Source organism: Ambystoma mexicanum, chromosome 2q (assembly GCF_040938575.1).
Source record: "Ambystoma mexicanum isolate Mex_15411 chromosome 2q, UKY_AmexF1_1, whole genome shotgun sequence".
Taxonomy (NCBI): Eukaryota; Metazoa; Chordata; class Amphibia; order Caudata; family Ambystomatidae; genus Ambystoma; species Ambystoma mexicanum.
The window spans coordinates 1,445,592,957-1,445,608,833 of NC_090924.1; positions in this window are offsets into that span (position 1 = coordinate 1,445,592,957).

Consider the following 15,877-nt stretch of genomic DNA (forward strand, 5'->3'; position numbering starts at 1 on the left):
AATATACCAACTACGCTGATGACACCCAGGTTGTTCTTCGGCTCTGCAGACATTACAAGCCATTAACATTCTTATCTCCAAGAAGGTTAAAACATTGGGAGTAGTTCTGGATGATGTACTATCCATGAAGTCTCACGCAACATACATCCGTTCTATATACCAACTACGCTGATGACACCCAGGTTGTTCTTCGGCTCTGCAGACATTACAAACCATTAACATTCTTATCTCCAAGAAGGTTAAAACATTGGGAGTAGTTCTGGATGATGTATTATCCATGAAGTCTCACGTAACATATATCCGTTCTACATGCGGTCTAATCGAAAAACGCATACATTACATTCATCCCTTTATCTCCACAGAAAACTGTGCCTCATTTTCTACCGCTTTAATCAATTCCAGGCTTGATTATTGCAACAGCCTGCTGGCTGGTACCACCGCTCTTAACATTTGAGCTCTGCAAGCCACTCAGAGTAATGCGTTACAAGCAACTTTTGATCTCTCGCGCCGAACACACGTATCAACATCTAGGAAAGCCCTACATTGGCTTCCCGTAAAACAAAATCCTCTCAATTGACTACAAATGTTTATCCCACTCATGTGATGTATACTTATCTCATTGTGCCAAGTGTAACATACCCACCAGAAATCTTCGGTCAGCCTCGGCACCCACACTTGTCCAAGCAAGATATGAATTGATGTGTTTTGGTTACACTAGTTTTGTTGTTAAGGCACCACTTCTCTGGAATTCTCTTCCTGCCCCGATGTGTCTTTCTTCATTTAAAAAAGCTATTAAAACATATCTCTTCAATCTTGGTAGTCTGTCTAGTCTTGTTATCTGTGCGCCCTGAGGCAGTAACGCTATTACTATGAGTTGGGTGGAATGTTGGGGTAATGCTGTGGACAAATTTACAGCAACGCTAAAATTGGGCTGAAAATGCCCCATTAGGTCCAATGGACCCAATATAAATGTGGACTTATCGCCCCTACCACAACTCGAGATCCAGCGCTAGTAGCACCAGAGCGAGTTATGGTAACACTATTTGCATTGGACAGTATCCCAGCCTGAAGTGCCCTCAACTGGACATAGTTATACAGCATTAATGCAATAAGTGAAAACATGAATAAACCCAGATAACTTTACTGACAAGCTACTTTCTCTGCCTTTATTTATAAGCAGCTTTGGCATGTTTACAAGATGTGTACTGAAGTTAATACTTTGATAGAAATTTAACATGTACTTACTTTTAAGATCTGATCAAGACAGAAAGCAGATGTAATGTTAGAGATGGACATTCATGATAGTAATGTAAAGACAAACAAATGTTACACCGACATTTAGTTATATGTTTGCTCTTTAGATCGTGTCCTTTATAATGTGTGAATCCCAGTAAAACCCTAATATATTACTCACAAAATAGGAAATGGTTTGCGTACAAGAGAGCAAGAACACAACTGAGTATATCATTTTTCATAATTATGCAGTTTCAAAAAATATTATCTGATTTCTATTCTTATTTTCTGGTCAACATAAGCTGTGCCCAATCATTCACTGCCTCGCCTAGACAAGATGTGTGCTCTCTCCACTCATTCATTTTCTCACTCTTTCTATTTGTTGCCTCCCGCCTCCCACCCCCTGTTTATCTTATGGCACCATTTATTTTTTTAATTTATTTTTATGTTATTTATTTGTTACACGGCCAGACCCTGGGGTTACACGGCATGATTACCGACAGCTTTGGCATTGGTCACATTGTTACAGCAATTATTAACAGACAGAGTAAAGTACAGTCTAATCATACACATTCATAAACATTATTTACAGTTTCCACTGGGAGGCTAAATCTAGCAGAGGGGAGAAGTTCAATATACTAGTATTGGTTTAAATAACCATGTTTTAAGCCGTTTCTTGAATCCAGTGAAAGAGAGTTCTTTTTTGATATTGAGGGGGAAGGAGTTCCAGTGTTTAGGAGCTAGTGCGCGGAAACTGTTTCCCCCCGCTCTGGTAGTTTTGTATCAAGGGGATACAAGAAGTAGGTTGTCATTGGATGTAAGTGATCTGGTGGATTCTTTTAACTGCAGGGTGGTGTTGAGGTAGGTTGGGGCTTTTTTGGAAAGACATTTATAAACGATTCAGAGTGTTTTAAAGATAATTCTAGCTTTGATCGGAAGCCAGTTGGCGTCTTTCCTAGTCTTAGAGATGTGATCAGACTTTTTTATCCCTAATGCTGCCCTTAAGACTTTGTTTTGCAGGAGTTGCAGTTTTATGATGTTGGTGTTGGAGGAGCCTAGTAATAATATGTTGCAGTAATCCAACTTGGATAATGCCAGTACCCAGTTTGAGGCAGTTGGCAGGGGTCAGGAATTGTCAGTTGAGAGTAATGAGTTTGGAGGTGTGAGCCGTGGAAGAAGCGAGCATGTTCATATGTTTAGTCATAGTGAGATTGGCATCAAGGTAGACGCCTAAACTTTTCACTTGCTTGAGCACTGGAATTAGGGCATTGTAAATCTTGATGAAGGAGTAGTCTGGGTGGAGGGCAGCCATTTTAGATGAGGATCCTATGATGAGAACTTCTGTCTTTTCATCGTTAAGATAAAGACTATTTGGTGCCATCCAATTTTGGATAACGGCATATATTTTATCTATCCTGGTCGTAGTTGCCTGTGAGAGGTATGAGGGTCTGAGTGTCATCCACAATGTTAGTGTAGATGACACCCATGTTGTCTAATGCTGAGAAGAGGAGCTTTGTGTAGGCGTTGTATAGTGTGGGGAGAGGCAGGACCCTTGGGGAACACCATTGGGGACTGGGATGTGGTCGGCAGCTTCTTTGCCTATGGAGACTCTGGAGGTGCAGTTGGTTAAGAAGGATTTCACTCATGTAGTGCATCATTAGAAAAATCTTTAGCGAGTAAGGTGCATAGTTTGTCATGGTCATCAAGATCGAAAGCCGCAGAGAGGTCTAACAGCAGGAGTATGCAAAGTGTTCCTGAAACTCTGATAGCATCCATCTGGATTGTGAGGTCCAGGAGGGCTTTGTCGGTGCTATGATTCGGCCTAAAGCCTCATTGTATGGTACCAAGGAGCTGATGCTGTTCCAGATGATCTTGGATTTGATTGTAGGCTATTTTGTCGATGAGTTTAAGTAGGAATGGGACTGTGGTTATCAGACTATAGTTGGTCGGTATAGTTGGGTCCAGTGTAGTTTTTTTTAGAAGTGGGGTGACCCAAGCTTCTTTGATGCTGGCTGGGACTGTATTTGTGTTGAAGGAGGAATTGACAAAGTTGGTGATAGTTGGTGTAAGGGTGGAGGCGCATGCTTTGACTAATTTGGCTGGGCCGCTGTCTCCTTTGCAGTTGGAGGCTTTTAGCTTCGAGATAGTGTCAAGCACTAGTTTTTGGGTGGCAGGGGTGAAGTGAAATAGAGAGTTAGGGTTATCATTGTGGGTAGCGAGGTGGTTAAGGGTAGAGGGTTTTTTATCTGCTAATATCAGTCTTTTAGTGGTCATTTTATTTTGGAGTAAGGTAATTTTGGAGGTGAGCACATCTTGCATGGTGGTGCACCATTCTTTGCTGGTATTGGTGGTGGTCACAGTCGATATGGGGTTTTCTAATTCTCTGAGGATAGATTAGAGTTCTTTGGAGTATGATGCTGCATTGCAGATGTGAGTGTTGTAAGAGTTTGCTTTATAGGTGATGGGGGCTGTTTTATATATTTTTTTGGCGTCTTTGAAGGCTTTGGCTGCGTCCGAAGTGGGATGTTTAATGTGGGCGTGTTCAAGAGAACGTTTGGTCCTCCTTAGGGAAGCAAGTTCTTCGTTGAACCAAAAGTGAGTTTTTTTATTTGCACGTCACGTTTTGGTTGTGCTTGGGGCTACTTCGTCAATAGTCAGAGAGGGGCATTTATGGTAGTATTTGGCAATGGCACTAGGATTGTTGCTGACAATTGAATTGGTTTTTAGTGTTTTGTTGAGAGTAAAGGCAAAGTTCTCTACTGTAAGCTTCCGTGGGTTTCTACTTTCAAAGGTGTCCATTATTTGGCCTTGAGAGGACTGGGATCATCACTTGTGAGGGTGAATTCTATGCAGAAGTGGTCTGTCCAACTAAGGGGGGGGTTCAATCTATGGTAAGGTTTGTGTTGAGAGTGAGGATCCAGTCAAGGGTTCAGCCCTTGATATGGGTAGGTGAATTAACATGTTGGACAAAGTTCATGACTTTGAGTGCTGAGTATAGGGCTGCTGCTTTTAGTGCTTGGTCGTCATTGAATCCTAGATTCAGGTCCCCAAGGATAATGCATTTCATGTTCGGTTTTATGATAGGAGATAGTAGTAATGGGATGTCTACATCTGGGTGACTGTTGGCACTGGGTATTCAGTAGATCACTACAATATTGCAATGTCTTCTATGGAGCATGACCTAATTTGTAGATTGCTCTTAGCTATGATGGCTATGCCACAACCTGTGGAATTGGTTATGTCAGTTCTGAGGATGGAATAGTCAGGCGGGATAGCCAAGGCTAGCAGCGGTCCTGATGCTTAGTGAAGCCACGACTCTGTGACTATCAGTAGGTCCAAGTTTTGTTCGGTGATTAGGTTGTTCATTTCGATAGCGTGAGCTCCTAAGGATTGGGTGTTGATAAGGGCGCTTTTGAGGATAATGGTGTCTTTGGTTGGCAGAGGAAGCAGGCATATTTGTCTGGGGAGAGGATGCATTGTTAGGTCTTTTGGTGTTTGCGTCATTAGGTAAGTCGTGGTTGTTATTTTTCCAGTAATCATTGGATTTAGGTAGTTGGATGTTATGAAATTGGGTGTTGAGCTGTGATGAGCTTGTTTGGTGCATGATTGTATATGAGGCGTTCAGTAATTTGAGACCTCCTGTGAATTTAGGGCTGCTTGAATGGTCAACTATAGGAACTGAAGGAGAGGGAGCACGCCCAACGGTTGTGGTGAGGATGCTGGGACTAGAAGTAAGGTTGTAGCTAGGTGGAAAGGGTGACTTGGGAGGTAGAAATGATGCCGGGCAGGGTATGAGGTAATGTCTGGGGCAGGCCCATCTAGCAAGACCGTTTCTGAACGCAAGTAAATAGTTGCCTGTGCAAGGTATGTTGTCCTAGATAAAGCAGGACGGGAACATGATGAGTAGTATCCGGCCTAGCCTAGCATATCCCCCAAAAAAATACAAAATACAGCTCACTCCTCCGCAGTGCTACTTTCTCTTCCCTCATTTCCTCCTTCTCTCCTGCCTCATTCAATCCCACAATCACTGTCAATGACCCATTCATCATTTGGTCACTCAGGCATTCAATCACACACTCACACACATCTGCTCAGTCACTCAGCATAACTGTGTGTCAATCCCTAACTGTCTATTAATGCCTACGCATGATCACTAATGCTCTATTATGCCAATGTCTGGTTCAGGTAAGGGCCTGGTGATCCCTTACCTGAACCAGACATAGAATACTTTGCGGATGGTTCTTGTTTTAGAGATCAAAAACAGAGGTTGGTTGCAGGGTATGCAGTCTGCACCCATGTGTATTGGTAGAAAGCAAAAGTTGCCCCAGGTAACATTGGCCCTGCTAGCAGAGCTGGTGTCTCTCATTAGGGGGACAAATAACATCTACACAGAACACCCATAAAAATAGTCAATATGTACAAGCCTTATTAGATGTAGTAATTTTGCCTGAAAAGTACCTATCATCAAATGTTCAGGTCATCAGTCATTAGACGATCCAATCAGTTTTGGAAATTATTTGTCTATAAAACAGCAAAACTGTCTGTCACGCTGGAGGCGGCAGATGCATATATATCGCCTGTTAAAGCTGATTCTGAGCTAGACACATTTAAAGCACTAGAAGAGCTGGCCTTGATGCAAGAGAATGCACCATCGAGTGAGAATGACAATCGCAGCAGGAAGGGATGCCACTGTGGAGAGATGAGCAGGGATGGTTCATGGCTGCCAAGATATTGGTCACACAACTTGTCAGTGTATAGCATCACTGTGCACATGAAGGGAGCGATGGAATGGTTATGTTATTGAATCACTCATGTTTTGCACTGGACTTTAATACTAAGGTTCAAGAATACAAGAATATTGCCAGAGGCTAGGAAGGCAAGGGGCACACCCACCTCCTTATGGGTCATTCAGCAGACTGCAGATTGATTTCTTACAGTTTCTGCAGTACAGCAATTAGCACCAAGATCTTGCTCTTGTGGATGAGATTTCTGGCTGGGTGGGAGCCTACCCATGCAGAAGGGCAGATGCTATAACAGGAGCCAAGGTTTTGATCCAAGAATTCATCCCTAGGTTTGGGGTTCCTATGTGTATTAACAGCGACCAAGGAACACATTTTGTGAGTAATTCTATTAAGCCCCTCTTGTCAAACATTAACAATACAAGATAATGTGCATTGCCTCTACCATCCTGAGATAGCAGGGGCGGTAGAGAGATAACACAGGGTTTTGAAGAATAAGCTAGCTAAACTATGTGGGGCGACAGGGTTCAAATGGCCGAAGCCCGCCTATTGGTGCGATTGAATACGAGGAGCACTTTGAGTAAAAACTTTAGCTAAGCTCCTTTACGGGTGCCCCATGCAATTGCCTGTATCTCCACCTCTGAAAGCTGGCCAGATAATTAGCATTTTTCAGATGATAGATTACTGGAGTACGTGAAGACCTTAATCTCTCTGTCAGTCTCATCCCCGATCAGGTCCAGCAGCCTTACCAGGAGAACCAGATACTCCCGGCTATTTACTGCAACCTGGTGACATCATCCTCATTAAAGTACCTCAAAGAAAACAGCCCTTTCCCATATGTGAAGTGGCCATTCTTGGTTATCCTCACATCTAACTCACCAATGGAGTTGCAGGGGCTCCCTACATGGATGCATATCAGCCACTGAAAGAGGACGGACACGCCTTCAAACACATGTTTTCAATTACTGTTATCTATCTGCCTGCTTTCGCCTACAAATACCACTCTCACTGTGCCTGATACTAGTGTACACACCACTTTACAGAAACCTAATGTAACTCACGTGTTCACCACTTCAGATATTAGGGCATGGCCTGGATATAAGAAGCGTTTCATCATGCATTGCAGGGAGGAACATGGAATATAAATGGAGCCTTGGAGTGTGGTGTTGATTTACGGACAGAGTTTATTCCACAGCCAGCCGAATATCCAGTTGGAGTAGTACCTTATATGTGTGAAGCTTATCCAAACTGGAAGGGCAATGAGGGCTGCCTCCATGCACTGAATGCAGCACCTGTAACTCCCACTATAAGGCCCCAACCCAGCAGAACTGTAACGACAGCTGAAATGTTTGTTAAATACCCAGAGGCTGCCCACATATCAGATGTGATTCACTACTGCTATTCTGCTCTTTTTATTAGGAGAAGGAAAAGGAGGATCTCCAAACCTATTTACTTGTATTCGGAATGGTCCAGCACTATTTATTTTATTTTATTTATTGAGCATTAATAAAGCTCCTATCGAGCAAATGGTGTTTCAAGGTGCCACAAGACAAAAAAGGGGGAAAGGGGAGACAGGGATGAAAAATAACAATAAGAGTTAGATGTAGAAGGGTACATGCCCTAGAAAACCTTGTGGATGATGGAGAGGGTCTTGAAATTGATCATCACAGCAACCGGGAGCCAGCGGAAGTCAAGAAATGTTGAATAATGAGCTCCTTCCCTTCTGAGTTGACTCTCGCCTCTGCTCCTCTGACAAACAGAAGTGAAATAGAAACAATGTCCTGTTGGTAAGTATGCAGGGGGGCATGGCCTGGTACAGCAGCAATGGCAATCCTGGTATGCAGGCACCCCTGGGCCAAAAAGCAAATACGGGACACCCATGCCATTCCTCCCACAGGGTTCACCATGGTGGGCCTAGTCCTGTGCGTAAGTATGCAGGTGGCATGGTGTGGCTCAGGAGCAATGGAAATCCTCGTATGGAGGGCAGCCTGGGCCAAAAAGCAAATATGGAACACCCACGCCCTTCCACTAGCCAAATATCTCTCAAATGTCCTAGTCCAATTTACCATTGCATTGCATTTTATATTTAATCTTTTGGTGACTGATCAGAAACATTGCGCACAAGGTACAGAGCTCATAGTCTCTGTAGAGAGGATTCTTTACCGGAAATTGTAATGCACTTCATATACACTGTAGAGAAACCTTTAGGTTAAAAAGCAATGAAAATGTATTCATAGTATTGATTTCTTGTCCAAATATCCCTAATAATTGCAACGTGGGAGAGCGCAAGAGTGCTGTTTGCTGGAGGAAGGATTGCTGTTTTTTCTCTCTGTGTACCTCAGTTGGTTCACTAAATTGGATTTCTACAGTTCACAATTCTCCACTGCCTCAATTGATTGTGCAGTGGCGTTGCCCCCTTTTAAAAAAAACACAAATACTGTGGGTCACGCGCAATCCTGCACCCGCAGTGTGGGAGTGCACGAGAGTGCACGAGAGTGCTATTTGCTGGGAGGAAGGATTGCTGTTTTGCTCTCTGTGTTCCTCCGTTGCTTCACTCAATTGGATTTCTACTCATCCCAAGTCTCCACTTCCTTAATTGGTGTGATTCAGCTCTAACTAGAGTGATTTCACTTTCAAAACATTGTTATAACTATTCTAATTTACTTTATTTGACATTTTTCATAGATTGTGTGGTGGCCACGCCCCCCTTAAAAAAACACAAACACTGTGGGTCGCGTGCAATCACACGAGCGCAACGTGGGAGTGCTCAAGAGTGCTGTTAGCCGAGAGGAAGGATTGCTGTTTTTCTCTTTGTGTACCTCCGTTGCTTCACTCAATTGGATTTCTACTCTTCACGATTCTCCACTGCCTCAATTGGTATGATTCAGCTCTAACTCAATTGATTTGACTTTCAAAACATCATTATAACCATTCTAATTGTCTTTATTTGACATTTTTCATAGATTGTGCGGTGGCCACGACCCCCTTTTAAAAAAAAAACAAATACTGTGGCTCAATCACGCGTGCACAACACGGGAGTGCACAAGGGTGCTGTTTGCTGGTCAGTGGGACAGTGAGCAGCCCCTCGCGGCCTCCCTTGTTCTGCTTTTATTTTTTTCTCCTTGCTCGTTCTTTTGAGCTCAGTTTTTGATGGTCTATCACCTGACCACGCTAATGCCGTTAAATTTGAAATCCTTGCTACAGATGGGGTCAAATTCTAATAATCATTCTATTAGTACAAGACCTTAATCACTATCAAGACCCCTCCATGCTAAGGGAAAAATAACGCTCCAAATCCTTAATGATCGACATCCGCACCGTATGGGCTGCCGTGGGGATGAATGGAAAATCAGGCAACCAGTTAACAGCCCATGCTGCACCTTTCATTCAAAATGATGCAATTGATGTCGACCAACAAGAAATTATGCCTGCACCAATACAACATGTCATAACTCTGCTGTCTCTTTCTCATCAACACATGATGAGCCTGATGCAGCTACCATACCGCTTGCGAATAAGAATGAAGTACGAACATATGCCCAAGTCTTAGCATCATGCACTCCATGATCAGTTTCTATCTTCTGTGTTGACACCCTTGATAACTCAAACCTCTGACCGAAAACACACCGCAGTGGAATCAATGCTAACAAACAAAGGCTCAAAGATATGAACATGAACCTGCTCCCCCATGCATACCACCTTCATCCCTTATGCCATTCCCCGTGTTATACCCGGATACACCATCAGCGTCCGCGTCAGCCTCCTCCACTTTCACTTCACTGCACCCAAATCGCTCAAATCATTCTCCCTTCTCAAAGCCTTTGGCCAGACCTTCCTTTGGCCTATATCCTCAACCACCTGGATCATGGGAGATGGCGCTCAACTCAATAACTACCGGCCTGCACACTCTTCTAAAATTCTCTTCTGAAATTCTCTTCTGATATTCTAGAAAAAAAAGCAGAATCCCAATCTCTTGACCTAAATCTAATAAACGCAAAAATGGACTGGCTAGCGAGTACAATACAATATCCCTCACACTCCCCACAGATGTCCTCCACTTCCCTGGTTAGGGAGGGGGATGAACAGATAGACATGCCTGAATATCACCACTCAAAAAGTGATGATTACATAATGCCTCCTTTACCCCCTGTAGTGGAGGGGCCAAATGACCTATTAGTCTAACTGATACAATCTCAGATATCGAAGATATGCCTTCTATCAGTGACCAATTAGCATGCCCTTTTTTATATTTCAAAACAAAATACCAAAGATAACATCAAGGGAGACAGATTGAAGCAAAGGAAAAGTAGACACTGTGTCTCACAAGAGGACTCATCTCTACCACAAATAGCGAAAAGGAAAAAAGGAAAAAATCAACTCATTGTTCGTAAGCCCAGGTCCTCAAAACTCAAACAATTCCTGAGTAAAATCACTACACCAACCCCAAATACTCAACTGACCTGAAAGACAAAGAAAAACAAGGGAAGGCTGAGTTTCCCTTCCAAAGAACCATCCTCAGGAATGTCCAACACAATAGAAGAAGACGTAGAGGTCTGCGCCAAATCCAATCATGAGGACTCTTAGATGGAAGCCCTCATGAATCTATCAACGTACTCAGTGCCGCCAACACAAGATGAGGCATGCAGCATACCTATTCAAGATGTGGAGAACTTGTCCTTAATCACACAGGCGCTGAATAAAATGCCCGATAACTACGATGAGCAAGCTTTTTGTATGCTGGAACAAAAAAGAGGGAAAATGTGGCATGACAAAATGGCCGATCACTCAAGAGAAGGAGCCAACAAACATTGATTAGCCCCTTATACTGAACCAAATAAGAGAAAAATAACTTTTACCCCTAATACGCTGAGAAACTCAGACACCTTAAAAGACAGCATTAAAACCAACAATTATTCTCGAATAAATGACTGTTTAAAAAATATAAATGTTAGAAAGACAGTGACAAGATCTCGATCCAAGGAGAAGCGCACTGCTCAAGGTCTTCCAATGTATCCCTGGCTTACAGTTGATTCCATCAGTATATATAGCGTATATTAACAATACAAATAACCAATATATGGATACCATTGAGACTAAAATCCCATCCTTGATAATGAAAGAAATAATCTTGGATGTCAAAAATCACGGTCTAAAAGTCTACAGTTACCATAACAATTCTGACTCATCTCCAAAGAGGCAGACTGAAGAGTCACTATTGTCAGCATTTAATGGAGTATCCTCTCATCGCTAGCCTTTAATGATAAATTGCTTGGGAGCTACAGGCCATCTAAAAAGAAATGTAACTCTGAAATCCAGCTCTCCTACCATGCTCAAATCCAACTGGTCTTCTGTTTCCTATCCGCATCCTCATTCAAGGGAGAGTGTGAGACACTAGAGCTATGTTTCTAGATCATCTCACCAGATAGAAATTGCGGAATAGAACACCAGAGGCTATAAGCACTTAATAGACAGAACTGGCACCTTTGCATTAGCCAACTACGATCTAATTCTTCTACAGGAAACCAGGATTTTAAATCTTCCCTCTTGGCCTGGATACCAATTATGCTGGACTTCAGTAATCAAAGGCAAATCAGGCTGACCATCGATGGGGATGCTGACTGTGGTGAAACTTTCCATACATGCTTCTCTTGAACAATGGGCTTCCCCAGCTGCAGGAATTCAACTAACAAAGTTAATTCTGCCCTGAAATGATCAAAGTCCTAGCACCATCAATTCCTTGATTTAATATTGAACACAATGGACTTGATTGTGATCAATCCAATGATATCAACAACCGTGATCACATGCGATTTCAATTTAAAGTGTCTGATTCCAAAAGATGTCGCTCTATCCATACCAGCCAGAAGATGGCTAGAAAAGATGTCCACAAGAGGCTTTATCAAGTTGAACGGCACTATTAAGAGAGACTTTCCGGCAGCCCCAACGTGGCACAGAAACAAAGCCACGTCAATTATATACTATGTCTTTGTATCCAAAGACAGTATTGATGAAATGAAGAATTTTAGAATAATTCCCACGAACAAACAACTTTCTCGAACTAGCCTGGCAATACTATATGGCTAGTTCAAACAACTATTATAGCCAATACAATACTCCTACAATGGCAACCACATTAAAGTTACAACTAGCCTTCTGGATGAACCTTTAGCCTACTATCATGATGAAGCCCCCTGTGAATCATTATTGCATGAGTATGATGAGGTATTACCATTATATATGGATATAAAACTTCTCCATCGATGAGTGGCACAGGCAATAATACAGTTATGCTGTGATTATATTTTTTTATTTATTGATTGGTCATAGCTGACAAAGTCCACTTTACAGTCTCAAATTACATAGAAAAACATTTCATATGTTTATAAAATAGAAAAATAATACATATCACATATCAGGGAAAGGGACACAACCAAAACCAAGAACAAACACACCCACATATTCAAAATCTCACAACAATCAAATAATACCATTGGATCAATAAAATAATTACTAGAACATACAAAACATAACATTTCCAATTTTCAGTTTGTCCCAAAAATTCTAAACAATTCAAACAACCATAATGTTTGCTTGTTTAAATTAACCAGTTATAGATCACAGTATCAGTATTCATACTTGTTTATAATTTTGGAACTCTCATTACTTCTAGTTCTTTCTATTGGATCTGATTTAGTATTTTGTCATGATAGAAGAGTGAGTTAAATAGTATTCATGATTCAGTGCATTACTTCCAGGGCTAGATTATTTAAAAATTGTATAGCTGCATATCTATGCAAGCTTATTTGACCACTGAAAATGCAATCCCACAATGTGTCTGCTGAGAGTTCACTGTATTCTTTAAATAGTGACTTCATAAGGGTTATGTGAAGCGAACTCAAAGCCTTGCATTCTATTAATAAATGTTTCAGTGTTTCCTTGTTGTTATCCTTGGTACAAAATTGACATACATTGTTTTCAACATTTATCAGTTTGCGTTTCGCCAGTACATCACAAGTCCACCATAGATTGATTCTTAGACGCAGGAATTTCTGTCTGTGTTGGATAGAGGGGGATTTTTTTCAGATAAAGTTCTATTTCCCCATATTTTTTAACAGCAAATTGTGGTTTCGCAAAGTTTTGGTAACTCATGCATTTTTCCTGTGTACATATCCAGTCATGCTGGAATAATTTGGTTTTAGCTCTTATAGGATTTTGGATTACCATTTCAATTTGTACTTCAGCATTTTCTAAAATTTGTTTGACTTTCTTTCTCGATCCAGTCACAAACATGTCATCCGCTTGGCACATATGTTTCGACAACAACCCAATTATGCTTATACAGTTATCTGCTAGAAGATATTTTCGATATAAAGAGATTACATTCCAGAGATATCTTGCATTTAAGGAGATTAGTCCCAATTCATATCTTATCATTTGGCCCGGAGTACAATTTGGTAGTTTCAATAATCCCCTCCAAAATATGGCTTTGAATCTACTCCATGTAATCTCTGTTATAACCTTCTTAGTTTCAGCTCCGTACAAAAGTATAGGTGTTGTTTTTTGTTGGTAAAATTTTACGGTGGAGCTAATGGAAAACTTCCCATATTTATTTTGGATAAGCCTTGCCTGTGACATTGATGTTTCAAGTTTGCTCTCGATGCATCTGTTATACACTTGTTCATCATTTATGTCCGCCAATGTTTTACCCAAGTATACACATTCAGAGACCTGCTCCAATATTGCTTCATGTAGTTTCCACATATGTTTTTTCGTCTTGGACTTTCTATCAGAAACCATTACTTTGGTTTTTTCCAAGTTAATTTTTCTTTTTTTTCCTTGAATTTTAATTAAAAAAAATTCATTTTTAATTTTTACAAGGGTTTTTCCCAACTTAAGGAGTCCCGAAGTGCGGAGATTAACTATTGACTCTGAAGTCCTTTGATCCCGCCTGGTTATATTCCATTTTTTTTTTTTTTTTTTTTTTTTGGCTGCAGGAAGCGTCTCCCTCTTCAGTAATCGGGTTTAGATCAAGCTATTCCCTGGTTTTCGGCTGCCGTCTCAATGGTGCCTGTCTGGTTTATCCTCTTAAAGGCTGTTTCTATTAGCTTCACCAATGACAGGGACTGACCAATGTGTTGTCTCTCCTGAAATTAGTCTGTGCCACAGCACCTCTTCTTCTACCAGCGTTGCACCTTGCAATCGAGGTTGGAGATATGTGACTCTGCCTTGTTTGGTATTCGGGCATTGCAGGGTCAAATGTTTCAAGGTTTCCACTTGGTCAATGTTCTTACATAGCCGACAGCTGTTGTCTCTTGTCTGATTACGTATGGATAGAATTTCCTTTGTCCTCAGCAAGTTGAGTCTGGCCCTCAGGATCATGTTTCGCATCGCTTTTTTGGAAATTTCATGAGGTAATTTTGCGATTTTTTCACTTCATTAAATGTTGGTGGGAGGTGGGCCAGTAGTTTGTTGGCACTGGCTTTTTCGGTTGTTTCGATCCAGTCTCTCCATTTCATTTTTAGTTTAACCCGGTCTGGGTTGGATATCAGATCTTCCTCTGTGTAGGCTATTTCTATTAGAATGCTTTGGAGGCTTGCCGCCCAGTTCTTGAAAGCCTTGCATGAGCCAGTCTTGAGTTCTTCTGCGATGATTTTGAAGATTGGTAGTGAGTCCGTCATTAGGATTTTTCTCCATAACCTCATTTTGCTTTGGTCTACCAGTGAAGCTAGGGAAACAAGTCCCAGTTCTCGCCTAATCGCAGGCATGGAGGTTGAGCATGGTAGACCCAAAACCGACTTCCAAACATGACTTTCCAACTTCTGCCACACAGTTCTTGGAATGTTTAATGACGCTTCCATGCCATAAATGATCGCTGGGACCACCTTCCCTTTATAGAAGTTAATGGCCGGCAGCATGGAGAATTTGCCAAATTTCCTATCGACCGCTCTTGTCTGTGCTGTTAGTGTTCTGACCTTGGTCCATAGATGCTCTTGCATTGCTTTATCTCTGGCCGATCCATCGATAATCACCCGCAGGTATTTGAACTCGATCACAACCTCAATTTTTGTTTTGTTCAGAAAGCATTTTGGCCGTCTCGTCGATTTCTTTGTAGTTTTTTCTAATACTAGCATTTTTGTTTTGCTGTATTAATTTCTAGATGGTTCATTTCTATGTATTTCACCAGGTTAGTTAGTCTGCGTTGGAGTGCGATTTGGGTCTGGTCGATGATAATTACATCATCTGCATATAGTAATCGCGATATTTGAACATTTCCGATTTTAGGTGGAAAGGCTCTGATTTGTTCTTCGTCAGTTTGGTAGTCCCCTAGAAAAGCGATAAACAAGGCCGGAGCTAAGGGGCATCCTTGTTTGACGCCTCGCTTTACCGGGATCTCCTTAGACAGGCCTCCTTGTTGTTTCAGTTTCACCCTGATTTTCGTGTCTGCATGCAGGGCTTTTATCGGGTTCAGAATTGGCGGTGGACAGTCCCAGAGTTTTAGCTTAGCCCACAGTTTTGCCCATTCGATTTTGTCGAAGGCTTTCGACAGGTCTACAAAAGTAAGGTACACTTTTGGGGCTCCTTCTCTCACTTTGGCCTTTAGGATGTTGATCAGTAAGATGTTTATTGAAGTGCTTCCGTTTTTTTGAAAGCCTGTTTGGAAGGTGTCATAGCATCGAGCGGTTTTGGCCCAGTTTCAAAGATGGACTAGTAGCTGGGATGCGAATATCTTCCCCACGATGTCGAGCAAAGCTATCGGCCTGTAGCTTTCTGGGTCGTCTCTGCCCCCTTTCTTATAGATGGGGACAATTATCGCCTTCTGCCAAGTTTTGGGAATCATCTTAGTGTTCTTACAATAGGTGAAAATTTTGCTGATCACGTCTGCCCATGCTTTTGGTGATTTTTTC